Raw genomic sequence first — 19,842 nt, 5'->3', positions numbered from 1 at the left:
ATAATTATTTCATTTCTTTGTATATATGACCATAAACAAGATCACTAAATTCCATGCTAGTTTCTATGTTCAGTGTTTCTTAAAGACTCTGTGTAATGTTTAACATTAAAGTTTTAACACTTAACATTTAACATTAAAGTATTAACACTTTACATTCCCACCGACTTTGCACAAAGTTCCATTTCCTCCACATCCTAGTACAACTTATCAACACTTGGTAGCTCTTGTCTTTTGAATAGTAGCTATTCTAACAGGTACGAAGTACTATTTCATTGTGGTTTTGACAGCATTTCCGTGATGATCAGTGTTTGCAGTCTAGGTCCAGGGGTTCAACTGGTCTGGGATGGGCTGTAATTTCTGGTCAAGGACCTGGCCTGATTCTGGGGTAGGCTGAAAATGTGGATCTGCAGTAGTTGGCTTGGCACTGGGTCCAGCTAGAGTCTGGAGTCTGAGTTATCAGGGGCTGGTTTGGAGCCAGCAGACACAGGAACCACCTGGGCTGCAGGAGCTGGCCAATGCCAGGTGGTCCAGGAACCTGGGTTCATGGATGCTAACTGCCTGTGGATCATGAGCATTGCCTGGGGCTCCAGGAGTCACATGGGGTCACTGGAGCTGATAGGTGCTTGGTGAACCAGAGGCTTGGGTTCACAGGAGCCTCCAGACAGCCACCTAGGACTATGTGGGGGGTGGTCCTCTTGGTGCTAGAGTCAGCTGAATCAGGGCTGTGGTGCAGTCAAGCCCTCACTTTCTCTCTTCCCTGGGGGAGGCCATAGCTGTTCTTCTCTGTAGATGCCTGTCCTGCAGGTAGGTGGGAAGAGTGATAGAGGAAATGTGAATCTCTCTTTCCTACCTTCATCAATGCATCTTTTCTGATTTTTGTGTTTCATCCAGAAGCTGGACTCCCTCACCTGGAATTCTTGGGTCTTGTGAAAGTATTTTTAGGCATTGATAGTTCTTCAAAAAGAAGTTTCAAGGTTAGGGGGTAATGAGTTTTAAAAATTAAAAATTTTAAAATTTCTGAGCCACTTTTTTTTTTTTGGTTAATGTCACTTCTCCCTCATGATGTATTGATTAGTATCTTGCCCCATTAAATTGCCTTCCCCCATTTGTCAGAGACCAGTGTTTGAGGATGTACAGGTTTATTTCCACACCTTTTATTCTGCTTTAATTATCTAGTTACACTTACACCAAATCTACAATGTCTTCATTACTGGAGCTAATAGTAAACCTTAAAATAAAAGAGGGTAAATCTTCTAAATCTGAGGGATTTCATTTAAAAATTTTTCCAAGATTCTTCCCATTACTCTTACTTTTGTTTTATACATTTTTTTTGTAATTACCTTGTTAATTTTTCCAAAAATTATGCTTGGATTTCATTGAGATTAAAGTAAATCTTACCCATTGGAATTTGTGTCTCAATTACTTTATTATCAACTTCTATATTTTTCTATCTTTATTTATTTTATAAACTTCTGTACGTCTTATGATAAAATTCTGTATTTTTGTTTTCAGTTTTTTCAATATATCACATTTGTCCTCCAACTTTTCAAGAATTTTGTCATTAGATTTTTTTTTTACATTTTATTCAAATTCAAGTTACTTAACATTCAATGTATTATTAGTTTCAGGGGTAGAATTTAGTGATTCATCTGTTGCATATAACACCCAGTGCTCATTACATCCACGTGCCTTCCTTCATGCCCATCACCTAGTTACCCCATCCCTCCACCCACCTCCCCTCCACCAACCCGTGGTTTGTTCCCTCTAGTTAAGAGTCTCTCATGGTTTGCCTCCCTCTCTGTCTTTATCTTATTTTTCCTTCCCTTCCCCTGTGTTCATCTGTTTTGTTTCTTAAATTCCATGAGTGAAATCATATGATATTTATCTTTCTCTGACTGACTTATTTCACTTAGTATAACAAACTCTCTTTCCATCCATGTCACTGCAAATGGAAAGATTTCATTCTTTTTGGTGACTGAGTAAAATTCCATTATAGATATAGATGGGGTAACTGGGTTCCCCTCTAGGATTTTTGTGGTTTCCTGTCTCACATTTAGTTCTTCTACCCATTTTGAATTAATTTTTGTGTATTGTGTGAGAAAGTGTTCCAGTTTCATTCTTCTGTATGTTGCTGTCCAGTTTTCACAACAATGTTCATTGAAGAGACTGTCTTTTTTTTCTATTTCCTACTTTATTGAAGATTAGTTGATCATAGTGTTGAGAGTGCATATCTGGCTTCTGTCTTCAGTTCCACTGAACTATGTGTCTATTTTTGCCAATACCATACTGTCTTGATGATTACAGCTTTGTAATACAGCTTGAAATCCAGAATCATGATGTCTCCAGCTTTTGTTTTCTTTTTCAACATTACTTTGGCTATTCAGGATCTTTACTAGTTCCATACGATAAACAATTTTAGAATTGTTTATTCTAGCTCTATTCTATTTTAGAATTGTTTATTCATGCATCTTCAATTCATGTAGAAAAAATATGTTAAGATCATTAAAGCAGATTAGAATATTTTTCATGTGATAGCCTAAAATTTATGCATAAAATAGACAAATATTGCCTCACATATTTATTTTACTTTGCTGGAGTAGGTTAAAAAGTAGCAGGGGAATTTGGAATAAAATAGAGTAATTTGTTTAAATATTCTCAGAAATTTGCTTTAGTTCAATGTTAATTGAACACAATGTTAATTGTGTTCTTGGATTTTTTTTTTTTTTACTGTTTCAAATTTTTACTTAAATTCTAGTTAGTTAATACATAGTGTCATATTAGCTTCAGGAATAGAATTTAGTGGTTCTTCACTTTTGTACAAAGTCCAGTGCTTATCCTAAAAAGTGCCCTCCTTAATACTCATCACCCATTGAGACTCTCTTCTCACCCATCTCCACTCCAGCAAACCTCAGTTTGTTTTCCATAGTTGAAAGTCTCTCTTATGGTTTGAAGACTCAGTATGAATAACTGGGAGATTTTCTTTCTTTTTAGCATAGGTAAGTGAGAGGGAAGAGATGGGTAGAACTAAAATTTGTCTTTGTATTTTTTTATGTAACAATAATATGATAATAATATGTAACTTCAATGTAATCAAGGTTACAATACAATCACTAACATTTAGATAAAGGCTTTCAGAAGACAATATGTGAGCTTTATTTTAAAAGTCAAAAAATCCTAGAAGTATATGCACATTATTTATTATGATTTAGTTATTTTCCTTCAATAAGGACACATACATACTCTGTAACTAATAATTATAATTAAAATACCTATTTTTTTAAAGATTTTTTTATTCATTTATTTGACAGAGAGAGATCACAAGCAGGCAGAGAGGCAGGCAGAGAGAGGAGGAAGCAGGCTCCCTGCTGAGCAGAGAGCCCGATGCGGGGCTCGATCCCAGGACCCTGAGATCATGACCTGAGCCGAAGGCAGCGGCTTAACCCACTGAGCCACCCAGGCGCCCCTAAAATACCTACTTTTAAATTAATCAAAATACCTTATTTTTCTAAAAGAAAGTGGAGTGCAAGAAGGGGAAGTAAATTTACTTTTTTAAACATGTCAGGAGAGGTGGAATAACACTGGGAAGTTTTAGTAGATGCATAGAAGTTTGCAAGAAATTCACTTACCTAATACAAATCAAGTTTCCCTAATTTTAGGAGGGAGTCCGTTATTTAAATCACTGTGAAACTTAACAATAAAAATGAGACTAATAAAGGACACATTCTCACATAGGAAGAAAAGTTGAAAAGCTGGAGCTTTTGTCCAACAGGAAAAAGCTTCTTCTTTAAACATTGCTATGTTTCCAGTGTGTTGCTGAGTGAGTCTTCTCTCCACTGGCAAGCACAGGTTGAAAGGAGACTTACATGGGTCTTGCATTTTTGTGCATGTTTGCAATTGGCTAATTTATATGAGAGCTAATCAAGGCATTAACCATGAATTCTGATGCTATATCATGGTGTCATCACAGACAATGTGAAATTTGAAGTGGGAAGAATACATTCTTCATATTTCTCTCTCTCTCTCTCTCTCTCTCTCTCACACACACACACACACACACACACACACACACACACATATATATATATATATATATATATATATATATATATATATATACTTTTCTTTTTAACCCAGTAGGGTTACCTGCCTTGAGACCTAAATGAATAACAAAACTGTTAAACGACTTTGTGAAACTACATTGTCAAGTAATGAATTGATCTCATATCTGAACAAAAGTGATTAGCTGTGTCTTTTTATTTTTCTACTTACCTTGATTTTTATTTTTTTTTACTTTTTATTTTTTTTAATTTAAATTAAATTAGACAACATATAAGATATCATTAGTTTCTGATGTAGGGTTCAATGATTCATCAGTTGCATATAAACTCCAGTTGCATATAACATCCAGTGCTCACATGTCTACTTATTTTAATTTTATAAAAATACTTGTCATAAGCAGGACACCATCCTTACACCATATAAATTAGTTAATATATAAGTTAATGGAGAAGGTGATACTTCCTTTTTCATCTCCACTGCTGTTTTCTATCCCTTGGGGAAAAATATCATGTTTTCCTATATATATATATTTTTTTTTTGCCATTAACTGTGTATTTACAATTTAAAAATGCAAAAATTATACACATCAACATATTAGATCTTACTATGATTTATTACCTACCTATTTTTAACTAATCATATATTCCAAATGCACATACAATATTGTCACAATTTAAAAAGATTAATTGCATAAGTCCATGTTCAGTCCTTGCTCACCATACCAGTGTTTCCACAAACATCAGGCCCCTGGGTGGCCTGGCACCCCAGAGCAACTCACCACTTCAATCCCCATTCCTTCATATGGAAAATGAGGGCAACTTTTGTAGGAGGTGATTGTGTGTGTGAACAGGAGGCAGAAGAAGGCAGGTTTGGGGAGGGGATCTACAAGGGCAGAGACAGATGAAGTCTGGATGAGGGAGGGAAGAAAGAACATTAGATTCTGAGCCAGGTCCTTGTCCTGGCCTTTTCTCCCCAAAGGCAAAATATCAACTTTGGGAAGGTAGTGTGTGAGATGACTCTGTGCCACACTCAGCCTTTGCTGCCCCTTTGGGCTATAGGGCATCACGGGACAGCATCTGCCAAGTCACAAACCAGCACCAGACCCATCCTGCCTCCTTCACTGTTGTTTGACACCCACACCTTAGGGTTCTGGGCCTTTAGGGACATATGGAACTCCAGTGAGCTGGGGGTACTGCTAGACTTAGGGGTGTGCTGACAGGTAGAGCACTACTACAGATAGGAAGGGAGTTAGAGAAGTTGATTTAGAGATTCACAGAAGTCACAGGTATTTCAGAATGTCCCTTCACAGAGGCAGTCTTCACCCATTTCATCTGCTTTCATCCTTTTCAGCATTTACAAATGAATCTGAAGTGAAAAATTGTGCACTGTGTTTCCTGGCATCTCAAGTTTTCATTCTCTGGGTCTGGGAGAGTGCTTGCTAGGTTACAGGGTTTAGGTTTTGTTTCTGTAGAACCTATCAAATGGTCTTACCAGATTGGCTCTTCCATTTACCTTTCCACCTTCCATGTAGGAGAGCTGGCTCTTTCCAACATTTGATATTTGTACTTGTTCTATATTAACCAGCTATTCTAAAAGGCGGGTAGTACTGATAATTCAGTCAGGTTCTCATTTGCGTTTTTCTCACGGCTAGAAATGTTGAACATGTTTTTTTTTCCTATGCTCATTTGTCAACTGCATATTCTTTTTGATGTAATGTTTTTCTGTCCATTTTCTTTTTATATACTTTGTTTTTTTCCTATTAAATACTGAGAGCTTTTTACATATTCTGCATATAAATTTTTTTGTCTGATATGTGGTTTGCAAATATATTCACCAAGTCCATAACTTGTATTTTTGTGATCTTAATATGAGAAAAGTTCTTGGTAGAGTAAATGTTTTCGATATGGGTAAAGTCTTGTTTATCAATTTTTTTCCTTTCTCTCTTTTTTAAAAGAAATTTTTTTTAAAGATTTTATTTATTTATTTGACAGAGATCACAAGTGAACAGAGACAAAGGCGGGTTGGGGGTAGGGAGACAGACTCCCCGCAGTGCCCATGTGGGGCTCAATCCCAGGACCCTGGGATCATGACCTGAGCTGAAGGCAGAGGCTTTAACCCACTGAGCCACCCAGGCGCCCTTATCAAATGTTTTCTTTTATGCACTGTACTTTTAGTGCTATGATTAAGAACCCACTGATCCCTATGTCCTGAAGATATTCTCCTGGGCATCCTTTTTAAAAGTTTTATACTTTTACGCTTTATTTTAATCAATGATGTCATAAATTTGAGTTCACTGTGGTATAAGCATCGAGGTTAGGTGTAGGTATTTTGGATTGCTTTGGTTGCTTTGGTTTTGTTTCCATGCCTCTGGGTTACTAATGGCTCTGACAAATTTTGTTAAAAAAAAAAAAAAACTGGGGCATCTGGATGGCTCAGTGGGTTAAGCCTCTGCCTTCAGCTCAGGTCAGGATCTCAGGGTCCTGGGATCGAGCCCCGCATCGGGCTCTTTGCTCAGCGGGGAGGCTGCTTCCTCCTCTCTCTCTCTCTGCCTGCCTCTCTGCCTACTTGTGATCTCTGTCTATCAAATAAATAAATAAAATCTTTAAAAAAAAACTGTCCTTCTCCTTACGTTGATTATTTACCATTGTCAGAAATCATTAAGTCATTCTGACATAGATCTACTTCTGGATCCTTTCTTCCCTTTTATTGGTCATTTCCTCCACCAGTCCTCATATAGAACACACTGATTACTCCCTTTTAATTCCTTTTATTCTCTTCTTTTTCTTCTTTTTTTTTTAACTCACTTGTAATTTTTTAACATCTTAAATTGATTTTATTTTTTTTTTCAGTGTTCCAGGATTCATTGCTTATGCTCCATACCCAATGTTCCATGCAAGACATACCCTCCTTAATAATCAACACAAGGCTCACCCATCCCCCACCGCTCCCTTCCAAAACCCTCAGTTTGTTTCTCAAAGTCCACAGTCTCTCATGGCTCCTCTCCCCCTCTGATTTTCCCCAATTAACATTTCCTTTCCTTCTCCTAATGTCCTCCATGTTATTCCTCATACTCTGAAGGAAATGAAACCATATATTTGACTTTCTCTGTTTGACTTACTTCATTTAGCTTAATCTCCTCCAGTCCCATTCATGTTCATAAAAAAGATAGGTATTGTTTCTGATGGCTGCATAACATTCTATTGTATATATGGACCACATCTTCTTTATCCACTCGTCTGTTAAAGGGCATCTTGGCTCGTTCCACAGTTTGTCAATTGTGGCTATTACTGCTATGAACATTGGGGTACACATGGCCCTTCTTTTCACTAATAGTTTTGACTCTGATTTCCTTCATGATAAGCGATGTTGAACATTTTTTCATCTGTCTGTAGGCCATTTGTTTATCTTCCCTGGGGAAATGTCTGTTCATGTCTTCTGCCCATTTCTTGAGTGGATTATAATTGTTGTTGTTGTTGCTGTTGCTATTGCTGCTGCTGCTGCTGCTGTTGTTGTTTTTGAGTTTGAAAAGATCTTTATAGACTTTGGATACTAACCCTTTATCTGATAAGTTTTTTGCAATTACCTTCTCCCATTCTGTGGGTTTTCTTTTAGTCTTATTGACTGTTTCCTTGGCTGTGCAAAAGCTTTTTTATCTTGTGGAAGTCCCAGTAGTTCGTTATTGCTTGTCTTTCCCTTGCCTCGAAAGATATATCTAGCAAGAAATTTCTGCAGGTGAGCCCAAAGAGGTTGCTGCCTATGTTCTGCTCTAGGATTTTGATGGAGTCCTGTATCAAATTTAGGTCTATCATCCATTTAGTATTTAACTTGTGTATGTCATATAGGAATGTTCCAGTTTCATTCTTCTGAATGGGCTTGTCCAATTTTCCCAATACCACTTGTTGAAGAGAATGTTTTCCCATTGGCTAATCTTTCCTGCTTACTTGACAATTGGTGGACCATCAAGTTGAGGGTCCATTTCTGGGCTCTCCATTCTGTTCCATGGGTCTATGTGTTTATTTTTGTGCAAGTACCATAATGTCTTGCTGACTACAGCTTTGTAATAAACCTTGAAGTCAAACATTGTGATGCCCCATGTTTGGATTCCTTTTTCAATGTCCCTCTGGCTATTCGGTGTCTTCTCTGATTCCATACAAATTTGAACTTTCTTTCTCCAGCTTTGTGAAAAATTCTGATGGTATTTTGATATAGATTACATTGAATATCTACAATGTTTGGATAATATAGATATTTTAACAAAATTTATCTTCCATTCCATGAGCATGGAATATTTTCCCCTGTGTATGTGTCTTCCTCAATTTCTTTCCTAAGTGTTCTATAGTTTTCAGAGTCCATTTCTTGACTGATCTGGTAGGTTTATGCTTCAATATCTTATAGGTTTTAATGTAATTTTAAATTGGATCAACTTCTTGATATCTCTTTCTGCTGTTTCATTGTTAGTGTATAGAAACGCAACAGCCTTCAGTACATTGAATTTCTATCCTGTGACTTTGCTGGATTCTTCCATCATTTCTTCCAATATTTGGCGGAATCTTTATGGTTTTCTACATACAGTATCATGTCCTTTCATGGAGACAGAGGAGTGAAAATTTTGATTCCTTCTTTCCTGATTTGAATGTCTTTTATTTCCATTTGATGTCTGATTGTTGACACTAGGACTTCATGGAACAATAGTGGTGAGAGTGGACATTCCCATTATGTTCTTGACCTTACTGGAAAAGCTCTTAATTTTTTTTTGTTGTTGCTGCTGCTGCTGTTGTTGTTTTGTTTTGTTTACATGATATTCACTCTCAACCTTTCATATGTGACTTAGGATATTGAGGTATTTTCTCTCTATTCTGACACATGGTGGGATCTTTTCGAGAAAGATGCTGTGTTTTTTCATGTGCTATTTCAGCATGTATTGGGAGGATCATATGGTTCTTTACTTATATTAGTGTGGCGTATCACAGGGATGGGCTTGCAGATATTGAAGCATTCCTGCAGACTAGAAATTAATCCCTCTTGGTTGTGTTGAATAATGCTTCTAATGTACACTTGGATCTTCTTGGCTAGTATCTTTGTGAGAATTTTCACATCCATATTCATCAGGGATTTTGGCCTATAATTCTCCTTTATGATGGAGTACTTGTCTGCTTTGGGGATCCAGGTTATTCTTGCTTCTTAGAATGAATTTGGAAGGTTTGTTGGCATATAGTTGTTTATCATATTCTTATACAATTGTTTCTATTTTATAGGGTTGGTTGTGATCTCTCCTCTTTCATTGAGGATTTTGTGTGCATTCTCTCTTTTTCATAAGTCTGACTAGGGGTTTCTCAATCTTGTTAGTTCTTTCAAAGAACCAGCTCTTTGTTTCAATTATATATTTTTTAACTTCTATATATTGTTTAGTGCTTTAATCTTGATTGTTATCATTTTTCTTCACCTTTTAGATTTTGGGTTTCTTTGCTGTCATTTTTTCAGCTGCTTTATATTACATTGTGTATTTCAGACTTGTTTAGTTTCTAAAAGAAGGCTATGTACTGTTTTTTCCTTCCCTCTTAGGTCAGACTTTGCTGCACCCCAAAGCTTTTGGACTGTTGTGGTTTTACTTTTCATTTCCTCCCAAGTATTTTAAATAGTCGTCCTAATTTTCTGGTTGTCCCATTCATTTTTTAGTAAGATGTTCTTTGGCCTCCATGTATTTGTGATTCTTCCAAATGTTTCCTTTTGGTTAACTTCAGGTATCTAAGCCATGAGGTCTGAAAAATGCATGGTATGATCTCAATCTTTGTGAACTGGGGGATAACTGATTTTTGACCCAATATGTGATCTATTCTGGAGAATGTTTCTTGTGCACTTGAGAAGGAGGTATGCTCTGTTGCTTTAGGATGAAATACTTTTAACATCTCTGTGCAGTTCATCTGGTCCAATGTGTTATTCAAAGCCCTTTTTTCATTGTCTAAGATAATGAACAGCTTAGACAAGATGTCCCTTGCTGTGAGTGTGGTGTTACATTACCCCGCTATTCTTGCATTATTATCAATGTGTGTATTTAATTTAGTTATTAACCAGTTTATATTTGTGTCTGCTCTCAAGATAGGAGCATCATCAATTGGAAGTGATAGATCTTCTTATTGCATAATCACCTTTATTATGTATATTTATTACACTTGTGGGTTTACAATCTATGTAGTGGACATCAAAAGCGATGTCCACTACCATTATAAATAGTTCTCCAGCCCTCATGTTGAATCTGGAAGTGTCTTTTATCTAAAATGAGTCTCTAGTACAGACCACATCAATGGGTTTTCTTGTTTTGTTTTGCTTTGTTTTATTCTTTCTTGATACCCTATGTCTTTTGGTAGGAACATTTTGCCTATTTACATTCTGAGTAATTATTGAAAAATATGAAGTTAGTGCCATTTAGAATGTGTAATGTCACTGTTTCTGTACCTTGTCTTTGTTCTCTGTGTGTGTGTGTGTGTGTGTGTGAATTGGGGTTCTCTCTCTCTCTACTCAAAGGAATCCCTTTAACATTTCTTATAGTGCTGGTTTATTGTTCATAAATTCCTTTCATTTTTGTTCATTCTAATGCTATCTCTCCCTTCATTCTGAATGACAGCCTTGGGGTATACATTTTTCATGGCTGCATAGTCTTTTTCCCCATTTAGCACATTGACTATATCATATCTGTGCTTTTTGGCCTGGTAAGTCTCTGTGGACAGGTCTGCTGCTAGCCTCATGTGTCTACCCTTGGAGGTGAAGGACCCCTTGTCCCAAACTTCTTTCAGTATTTTCTAGTTATATTTGAATATCAAACTTCAGTATTATATTTCTACGTGTTGATTTATTTTTACCAATTTTGAGAAGTATTCTCTGTGTCCCCTGGACATGATTGCCAGTATCCTTCCCTAGATTAGGGAGTTTCTCAGCTAGCTATATTGGTGAAATAAACCTTCTGCCCTTTTCTCCTGGCCATCAACTCCTGGGACCACTCTAATAAGAATATCATTTCAGTTTATGGAAATCTCAAGTACTCGAAGTCTCCCTTCATGATCTAATAATTTTCTTTCTCTCATTTTTTCAGCATTTTATTTTCCATCATTTTTGTCTTCTGTATCACTGGTTCATATTTCCCCCTCATTCAACCCCTTTGTATACCCTCCACTTGAACTATGGACCTGAGTAGGTATTAGTTCTTTGATGTCTACAGTAAGGGATTTTCTAGAGCCTTCTATGCTTGTTTCAAGCCCAGTTACTATCTTTATAATCATTGTTTTTAGTACTAGTTCAGAGATCTTACTTATATCCATATTGATTCAATCCCTGGGAGTGAGTACTGTCTCCTGTTCATTCTTTTGGGGTGAATTTCTCCATCTCCTCATTTCACTTTGAAAACAATCGTGAAAGCAAAAGCAACCATAAAAACAATGACAGCAGAAAAAACAAGCATAACAAAAAATGAAAACCAAAACAAACAATGAAGAATACAAAAAACTAGACCTGCTATGTGTTTGGGACTGTTATTTAAAAGAAACTAGATGCCAAAATAAGAAGAAAAGAAAAAAAAAAAAGAAATAAAGAAAGAATGAAAAAAAAAAAAAGAAAATCTTAAATATGTAAAACAACTTAATGAAAAGATCTAAAAAAAGATATATATGTACATAACTTATATGTAAAAATAAATATCAAAATAATAAAAAATGAAAAAGAAAAAAAACAAAAAAAAAACACTGAATAATACAAATGGATCACGTCAAATGCATTTGCAGCATCAACTAAGAGGACTATGTGGTTCTTCTCTATACTCTGACTGATTTGTTCTATCACATTGATTAATTTGTGAATGTTGAATCACCCTTGCATCCCAGGGATGAATCCCACTTGGTCATTGTGGAAATCTTTTTAATGTACTGTTTGATCCTATTAGCTAGGATCTAGTTGAGTATCTTAGCATCCATATTCATCAGGAATATTGGTCTGAAATTCTCCTTTTTGGTGGAGTCTTTGCCTGGGTTGTGGATCATGATAATGCTGATTTCATAGAAAGAGTATGAAATTTTTCAGCATCTGTTCCTGATTAAATCGCTTCAAAGTATAGGGATAGAGGGAATATTTCTCAACTTCATAAAATCTATCTATGAAAAACCCACGGTGAATATTATTCTCAATGGGTAAAGGCTGACAGCTTTCCCTTTGAGATCAGAAACACAAGGATGTCCACTCCTGCCACCGCTGTTCAACATAGTACTAGAAGTCCTAGCAACAGCAGTCAGACAACAACAACAAAAAGAAATAAAAGGTATTCAAATTGGCAAAGAAGAAGTAAAACTCTCTCTTCACATATGGCATTATACTTTATATGGAAAACCCAACAGAATCCACCCTGAAAGTACTAGAACTTAGAGAGTAATTCAGTAATTGGGCAGGATACAAAATCAATGTACAGAAATCAGTTGCTTCCTTCTACACTAACAATGAAAATGTCGAAAGGGAAGTTAGAGAATTGGAGTTGGAGAACTAAGGCTTGAACCTGAACAAGGTCCATACATGGCAGAGAAGATAGGACTATACACTTCCATTGATCATTTCCACGGGGTGGAATCTACCATATCTCAAGACTGGTGGCAGGAATTAATTTTATTTTATTTAATCCTGACCAAAATCTCTTGAGGTTGAGACAACCATCAATATGACTACGGAGAGTTGCTGATGATAAATCAAGTTTCAGAGATTTAAGGATTTCCTGTCTTTGGATTTCCTGTCTTAACATAGATGGTAAATAGATGCAGGTATTTGTATATTAAATTTGTATTTAAAAAGAATCTTACCTTAACACTAAATATTTTAGACAACATTTATGAAATAAAACTGGTTATTTATAACTACTCAAAACTAAATAGAAATTAAGAGAAATATATAAAAGTTATGAATTAAAATGTACTGAAGATGAAACAGAGTTGAGGGTGCATACAAGTTATTTATGCCTCAATAAATTGGTTTAGTTCTTCTATATTGTCATTTCATGATATTTTGTGTTTCTTCTCATTTTCAGTCTTAATCGTATACTGTCTTGTTCCCTGCAAAAATACAACTTTAATCAATAGTGTAGAGAAAACACTTCAATTCCAGATCCTCTCAACACTTCAATTCCAGATCCTCTCAATGTACTCTAATCCATGTCCTGCCGCAATACCAAAGTTGCCCTAGATGGTTTTTCTTAAAAAGATCAATTTCCTCTTTATTATCTCCTCTATAGGTTGCTTTGTAAATGTATATATTCAGTTTATTCCGACATCATAATGAGGAAGGAAGGTCCTCTAAATAATGTCACTTATACATAATTTGCATATTGCCATTTTGAATTTAATTTAATAATATTTAATAAGCATTATCAATATTACAGATATTCATTTTCCTATGTTTCCCATGTTCTTATTCAATTGCAAATTAGACTTGAAAAACCTCTCACTCTATTGATTCACATATTTACAGAATAAAGCGATTTTTCAAATATAGGATCATTATGATAAAGATGAAAAGTGAATTCCATGTGGTGAGAAGTAATTTAGTTAAAACTATATAGTGATCCAATGGCAAATCTGGAAATGTGTCCTCTAGATACCAGAAAATGTAGAATTTTCTTCTGAAGCAAACGAGTCTCAATAAAAGATCATTCGGATCACTAAATAAGTCTGGTCGCAATCAATTTTGTCTGATTATGGCATAGTTGCAACAAGAATGTGCATTTAACAACAAATTTATATTGTTTTGCCTAAAATTTTATAAGAAATCTCAGACTAAACTTTAATAAGCATCTGAATTTTAAAAAAAAAATCACCACTAATTTTCATATAAATTGGGGTTGCTTCTTCTCTTTTCAAGAACTCTCATAATTTTGTGTGAAATTTACCAAAATAAATTTCTTTACTCACTTATAGGGGAGGAGTTCTCCAAAAGACCTATCAGAACTTTTTCCACAGGACTGCCATGAACCTACAGGCTGCACAAAGCCAAGCTCGGTTCTTTGAAAAATGTGTTCATACTTGTATCTGTATGCCCGTAGATAATTATTTTGCACTGCTATCAGTTATCTAGACTTTACGGTATTGTGAAATGACTTCCCTAGAATGAATCAGGTTACCAAGAGGACAATCCTCTGGAGTCCAGCCAAGCACGGTTCCCTACAGTATCTCTGCAATGAGTCATACATGAAATTTTTCATGCCTACTAATGTTTCCACAACAGTCTCTATTAAGAAGGACAAACAGTACAGAGTTCAGAATGCTTTTGTCACTGAGGAATTAATGTTCATTTTAAATATTTAAGCAATGTGTATTTTTAATTTGTTTAGATAATTATAGAACTTGTGAGCCCAAGGATTTTACTGTTCACAGAGATCTAAAATGCACAGTATTTGTATGTGCATATATCTGTGTGCTTCTATATATGCCTTCAGGAAATATCACAACAGTGAATCAGAACTGGTAAATAAGTAAGTATGTAGACAGATATATGGAGAGTTATCTGATTTATCAGTATATACTTGGAGTTTGGATTAAGATTGAAGTGAATTTTATTTTGCTTTATTGCAAAACATGCTGCAGATTTTTGGAGCCAATGCTAGATCTAATTCTAGCTGTCACTTACTAGAAATATAAACTTGGATTAGTGAATTCAACTCTTTGAGCCTTACCTCATCAGGAGAGCAGATCAAAATCATGAGATATGATCTCATACTTCTTAGAATTGCTATTAACAGTAATTGAAAAAATTGTGTGTGTTGGAGAGAATGTGGAGAAAATACAACACTTGCACACTATTGATGTGAATATAAATTAGTACAGCCATTATAGAAAATAGTATAGAAGTTCTTCAAATAGTTAAAAGTAAAACTATCATATGTTCCTACAATCCCACTTCTAGATATATACTCAAAGGAAATAAAATGATATGAAATCAAATTTGAAGCTATACTTTACTCTTGTAATCATTGTTGCAGTGTGACTCATAATAGATAAAATATGGAAATTAATTTTACATATTCATTGACAAATAAATGGAAAAATGAAATAACAGCAACATGGATGAACCTGGAGGATATTAAGAGAAGTGAAATGAGCCAGACACAGAAAGGCAACACGTTATAATTACAATGTATATGAAATCTAATAGTCAGTTTTTAGTAATAAAGAGTAGATTGGCAATTGACAGTGACTAAAGGCAGGGAAAATTGGGAAGATGTGGGTCAAATGCTAAGTTTCCAGTATACATGTTGAATAAGTTATATTCACAGCAATTTATATATAGTTAACAACATTGCATATTGGAAATTTTCTGTTTCTGTAGATCTCATCAGTTGGTAGTGTTCTTACACACACACACACACACACACACGCTAAGTGAATTGGTGGATATGCACTTTGCAGTAATTATTAGAAAGTGTAAGTATCTTAAATGAAGCTATGCACCCTACATATACAAAACTTTTGTCAATTATACCTAAATAAATCTGAAGAAAAAAACAAAAAAAAATGACAAGACTGGATGGTATAATTTATACTGGATATGTCAAATCTGAGTGGCATGAGTGATACATGCACAGTAGCTGTGACATTTTTTTTTTTTTTTTACTATCTTCACCATTGCCACTGAAATCAGCATAGTTACCATCATACATTTTTATCCATACACATGCCATCCTTGGATTTCTCAGGGACATTGTACCCAAAAAGTTGCAATACACTCATTGATTTTCACAAAGTACCCTACTTTGCTATCACAAATGTAACTTTTACAGCACTGGAAAGTGAGTGACAGGCAAAGAATATTTTATTTCATTTTCTTATTTCTATTTTTTTAAGTTAACTTTTTAAAAAAAGATTGTGCTTATTTATTTCACAGAAAGCACAAGCAAAGCAGCAGGAAAGGGATAAGCAGGCACCCCACCAATCAAGGAGTCAGATGCAGGGTTTACTAACAGACCCTGGGATCATGAGCTGAGCCTAAGGCAGAAGTTTAACCAACTTAGCCCTCCAGGCATTATATGTATGTATGTATGTGTATATATATGTATGTATGTATGTATATGTATGTATATATATGTATGTATGTATGTGTATATATATATATATAATATAAATATTATATATATATATATATATATAATAGTTAAATACAGAAAGAAGTACACTTTGGACCCATTCATCTCCTTCATATATGGACATGTCCATAGATTGACAAAGAAAGTTTATATTTTTGAATAAAGATGCAAAGTATGTCCAAAAAACCCGCTGTTGTATTTCCCTTTTTGTTTGTTTCCATGTACATTTTTTTAATTTTTTATCCACAAATTTTAAAATAATTTTATTTGCATTTTAATTTTTTATTTTTTCAGCATAACAGTATTCATTATTTTTGCACCACACCCAGTGCTCCATGCAATCCGTGCCCTCTACAATACCCACCACCTGGTGCCCCCAACCTCCCACCCCCCACCCCTTCAAAATTCTCAGATCGTTTTTCAGAATCCATAGTCTCTCATGGTTCACCTCCCCTTCCAATTTCCCTCAACTCCCTTCTCCTCTCCATCTCCCCTTGTCCTCCATGCTATTTGTTATGCTCCACAAATAAGTGAAACCATATGATAATTGACTCTCTCTGCTTGACTTATTTTGATTTCTTCCTTTATTTCTTTGTTGACTCATTTATTGTTTAGTAGCATGCTATTTAACCTCCATATATTTGTGGTCTTTCCAGGTTGTTTTTTTGTGGCTGATTTCTAGTTTTATAGTGTGATGTGATGTTCAGAAAAGATGGATGGTATTAGGTTGATCTTTTCAAATTTTTTAAGCTTGCTTCTGTGGTCTAAAATATGATTTATTCTGGAGCAAGATCTGTGTGCCCTTGAAGAGAATGTGTATTTTGCTGTTTTAGGATGAAATGTTCTGAATATATTTGTTAAATTCATCTGGTCCAATATATATTTCAATGTCACCCTTTCCTTACTATTTGTCTATGCTGGTGATTTGCCCATGAATGTAAGGTTATGAAAGTCATTCACTATTATTCTATTACTATGAATTTCTTTCTGTATGCTTGTTATTAGCTATATTATATATTTGGGTGCTCCAATGTTGGGTGTATAAAACTTTACATTTGTTAAGTTTTTGGTTGGATTGTCCCCTTTAGTGTTATATAATGTCATCTTTTTTTTTCCCTTTTCTCTTATTATTTGTTTTAAAGTCTATATGTTTGATATAAGTGCTGCTATTGCAGCTTTCCTTTGACATTATTTTGTGTAAAATAATTCTCCATCCTTTCACTTTCTTTTTTATTATTTTTATTATTTTTTTTTATTTTTTCAGTGTAACAGTATTCATTATTTTTGCACCACACCCAGTGCTCCATGCAATCCATGCCCTCTATAATACCCACCACCTGGATCCCCCAACCTCCCACCCCCTGCCCCTTCAAAATCCTCAGATTGTTTTTCAGAATCCATAGTCTCTCATCGTTCACCTCTCCTTCCAATTTCCCTCAACTCCCTTCTCTCCATCTCCCCTTGTCTTCCATGCTATTTGTTATGCTCCACAAATAAGTGAAACCATAAGATAATTGACTTTCTCTGCTTGACTTATTTCACTTAGCATAATCTCTTCCAGTCCTGTCCATGTTGCTACAAAAGTTGGGTATTCATCCTTTCTGATGGAGGCATAATACTCCATAGTGTATATGGACCACATCTTCCTTATCCATTTGTCCGTTGAAGGGCATCTTAATTCTTTCCACAGTTTGGCGACCGTGGCCATTGCTGCTATAAACATGGGGGTACAGATGGCCCTTCTTTTTACTACATCTGTATCTTTGGGGTAAATACCCAGTAGTGCAATTGCAGGGTCATAGGGAAGCTCTATTTTTAATTTCTTGAGAAATCTCCACACTGTTCTCCAAAGTGGCTGCACCAACTTGCATTCCCACCAACAGTGGAAGAGTGTTCCCCTTTCTCCACATCCCATCCAACACATGTTGTTTCCTGTCTTGCTAATTTTGGCCATTCTAACTGGTGTACGATGATATCTCAATGTGATTTTAATTTGAATCTCCCTGATGGCTAGTGATGGTGAACATCCTTTCACTTTCAATCTGCATGTGTGTTTAGATGTAAAATAAACTAAATGAAGAGGGTGTTGCTCAAAAACCCTACTCATAGAACTAGGTGTCCATGCATGGCAGAGTTCACATGACCAGGACATCACAGTAGACAAGTTTGATGACTCTGGTTTGGCAATTTAGATATCCAGTGTATATACTGTGTGGACAAACGTGTCAATAAGGTCTATTTTCCATGATCCTGTTTCATCAGAACACAAACTCTTTTGCTCATATGAATTGGATAGTGAAGAGAGAAAAATAATAATATAATAACCATAGCCATAGAGGACAAGAGTAACCATTCTGCACCAGCTAAAATACTGTTGAAGAAGCTGTGACCTCCACAGTCAATGAAAGGAATAAACGTTTGCCAAAGAAATCCTCAGAAGCCACCTTGTGGACAATGGAGAAGACATATTTCAGGTTCATGAAGGGAGCAAAGTAGAAAACACATGTTTGTGTGAAGATGGGTGTCCAGGAGGATAAGGATGATCATGACAAGCTGCCAAAGAAAGCCATGAAGAAAATGATTATAATGAAAGTGAAAAGAAACAAGCCAAAACTTGATGATGTAAATAACCCCACAAAAGGAAATCTCTTAATATTTGGTTGTAATTTTCAATTTTCTATTCTCTATTTTTTTTCCTTTTTGCTGAAGGAGAAAAACTCATGTGTAGTAAATAAAGAAATATGAGGATTTTACTTATTTTTCTTCAGGTTCTTTGAGGCTAATTGTGAAGTTTTCATGAAATACTCATTTCTCACATATGCCCACCCCCCCGGTGATGAGTACTGGGTGTTACACGCAACTAAAGAACCATTGAACACTACATCAAAAAACTAATGATGTACTGTATAATGAGTATGATAATCATGAGTATAATGTACTGTATGATGTACTGTATGTTGAATAATAAAAAAACAATACTCATTTCCCTAAATAATAAAAATATATTATTTGAGAAAAAAGTTATATGTAGTTCACAAAATCACACTGTGAGGTGGTAAGTATATTTATTCATAATCTGTAAATAATCCATAATGCAATCAAAATGAAATATCTATACCTACTTGAAGAGGACATGAATAATTATGTGCTTTTCTTATATTGATATATCAAAAGTATCAAATATCAAATATATGAATTAAACATAAAAAGAGTTCTCATTGAAAGAACACATACAGAATATCAATTCCAATGAATATGGACTTGGTTCATTCTATTTTTTATACCACTTAGGCTATGAATTCATTAAAATGAAAAATCTCTCAGCAAGAATTCAATCATATCCACTAAATATTCATTCATAATGTTGACAGAGAAGACAGTATTGTTAATCTCCATCACCTATTTAACCCTTCTCCTCCAAACACATCACCTCTGGTAACCAACATTTTGTTCTCTATATTTAAGAGACCGTTTCTTGTTGTGTCTATCACACTCTTTTTATCCTCCATTAATTATTGTGCTTCTTATTTTCCACATATGTATGAAATCCTATGATATTTGTCTGTTTTCTGATGTACTTGTTTCATTAAGCATGATAATCTGATTTACTTATTTCACTGAAGAAGATACTCTCCAGCCCCACCCATGTCACTGCAAATAGCAAGATTTCATTCTTTTTA

The sequence above is a fragment of the Lutra lutra genome, chromosome 5 (genome assembly GCF_902655055.1).
Source record: "Lutra lutra chromosome 5, mLutLut1.2, whole genome shotgun sequence".
NCBI lineage: Eukaryota > Metazoa > Chordata > Mammalia > Carnivora > Mustelidae > Lutra > Lutra lutra.
The sequence above is the reverse complement of the archived record's forward strand: the minus strand, read 5'-3'. Positions refer to the sequence as shown.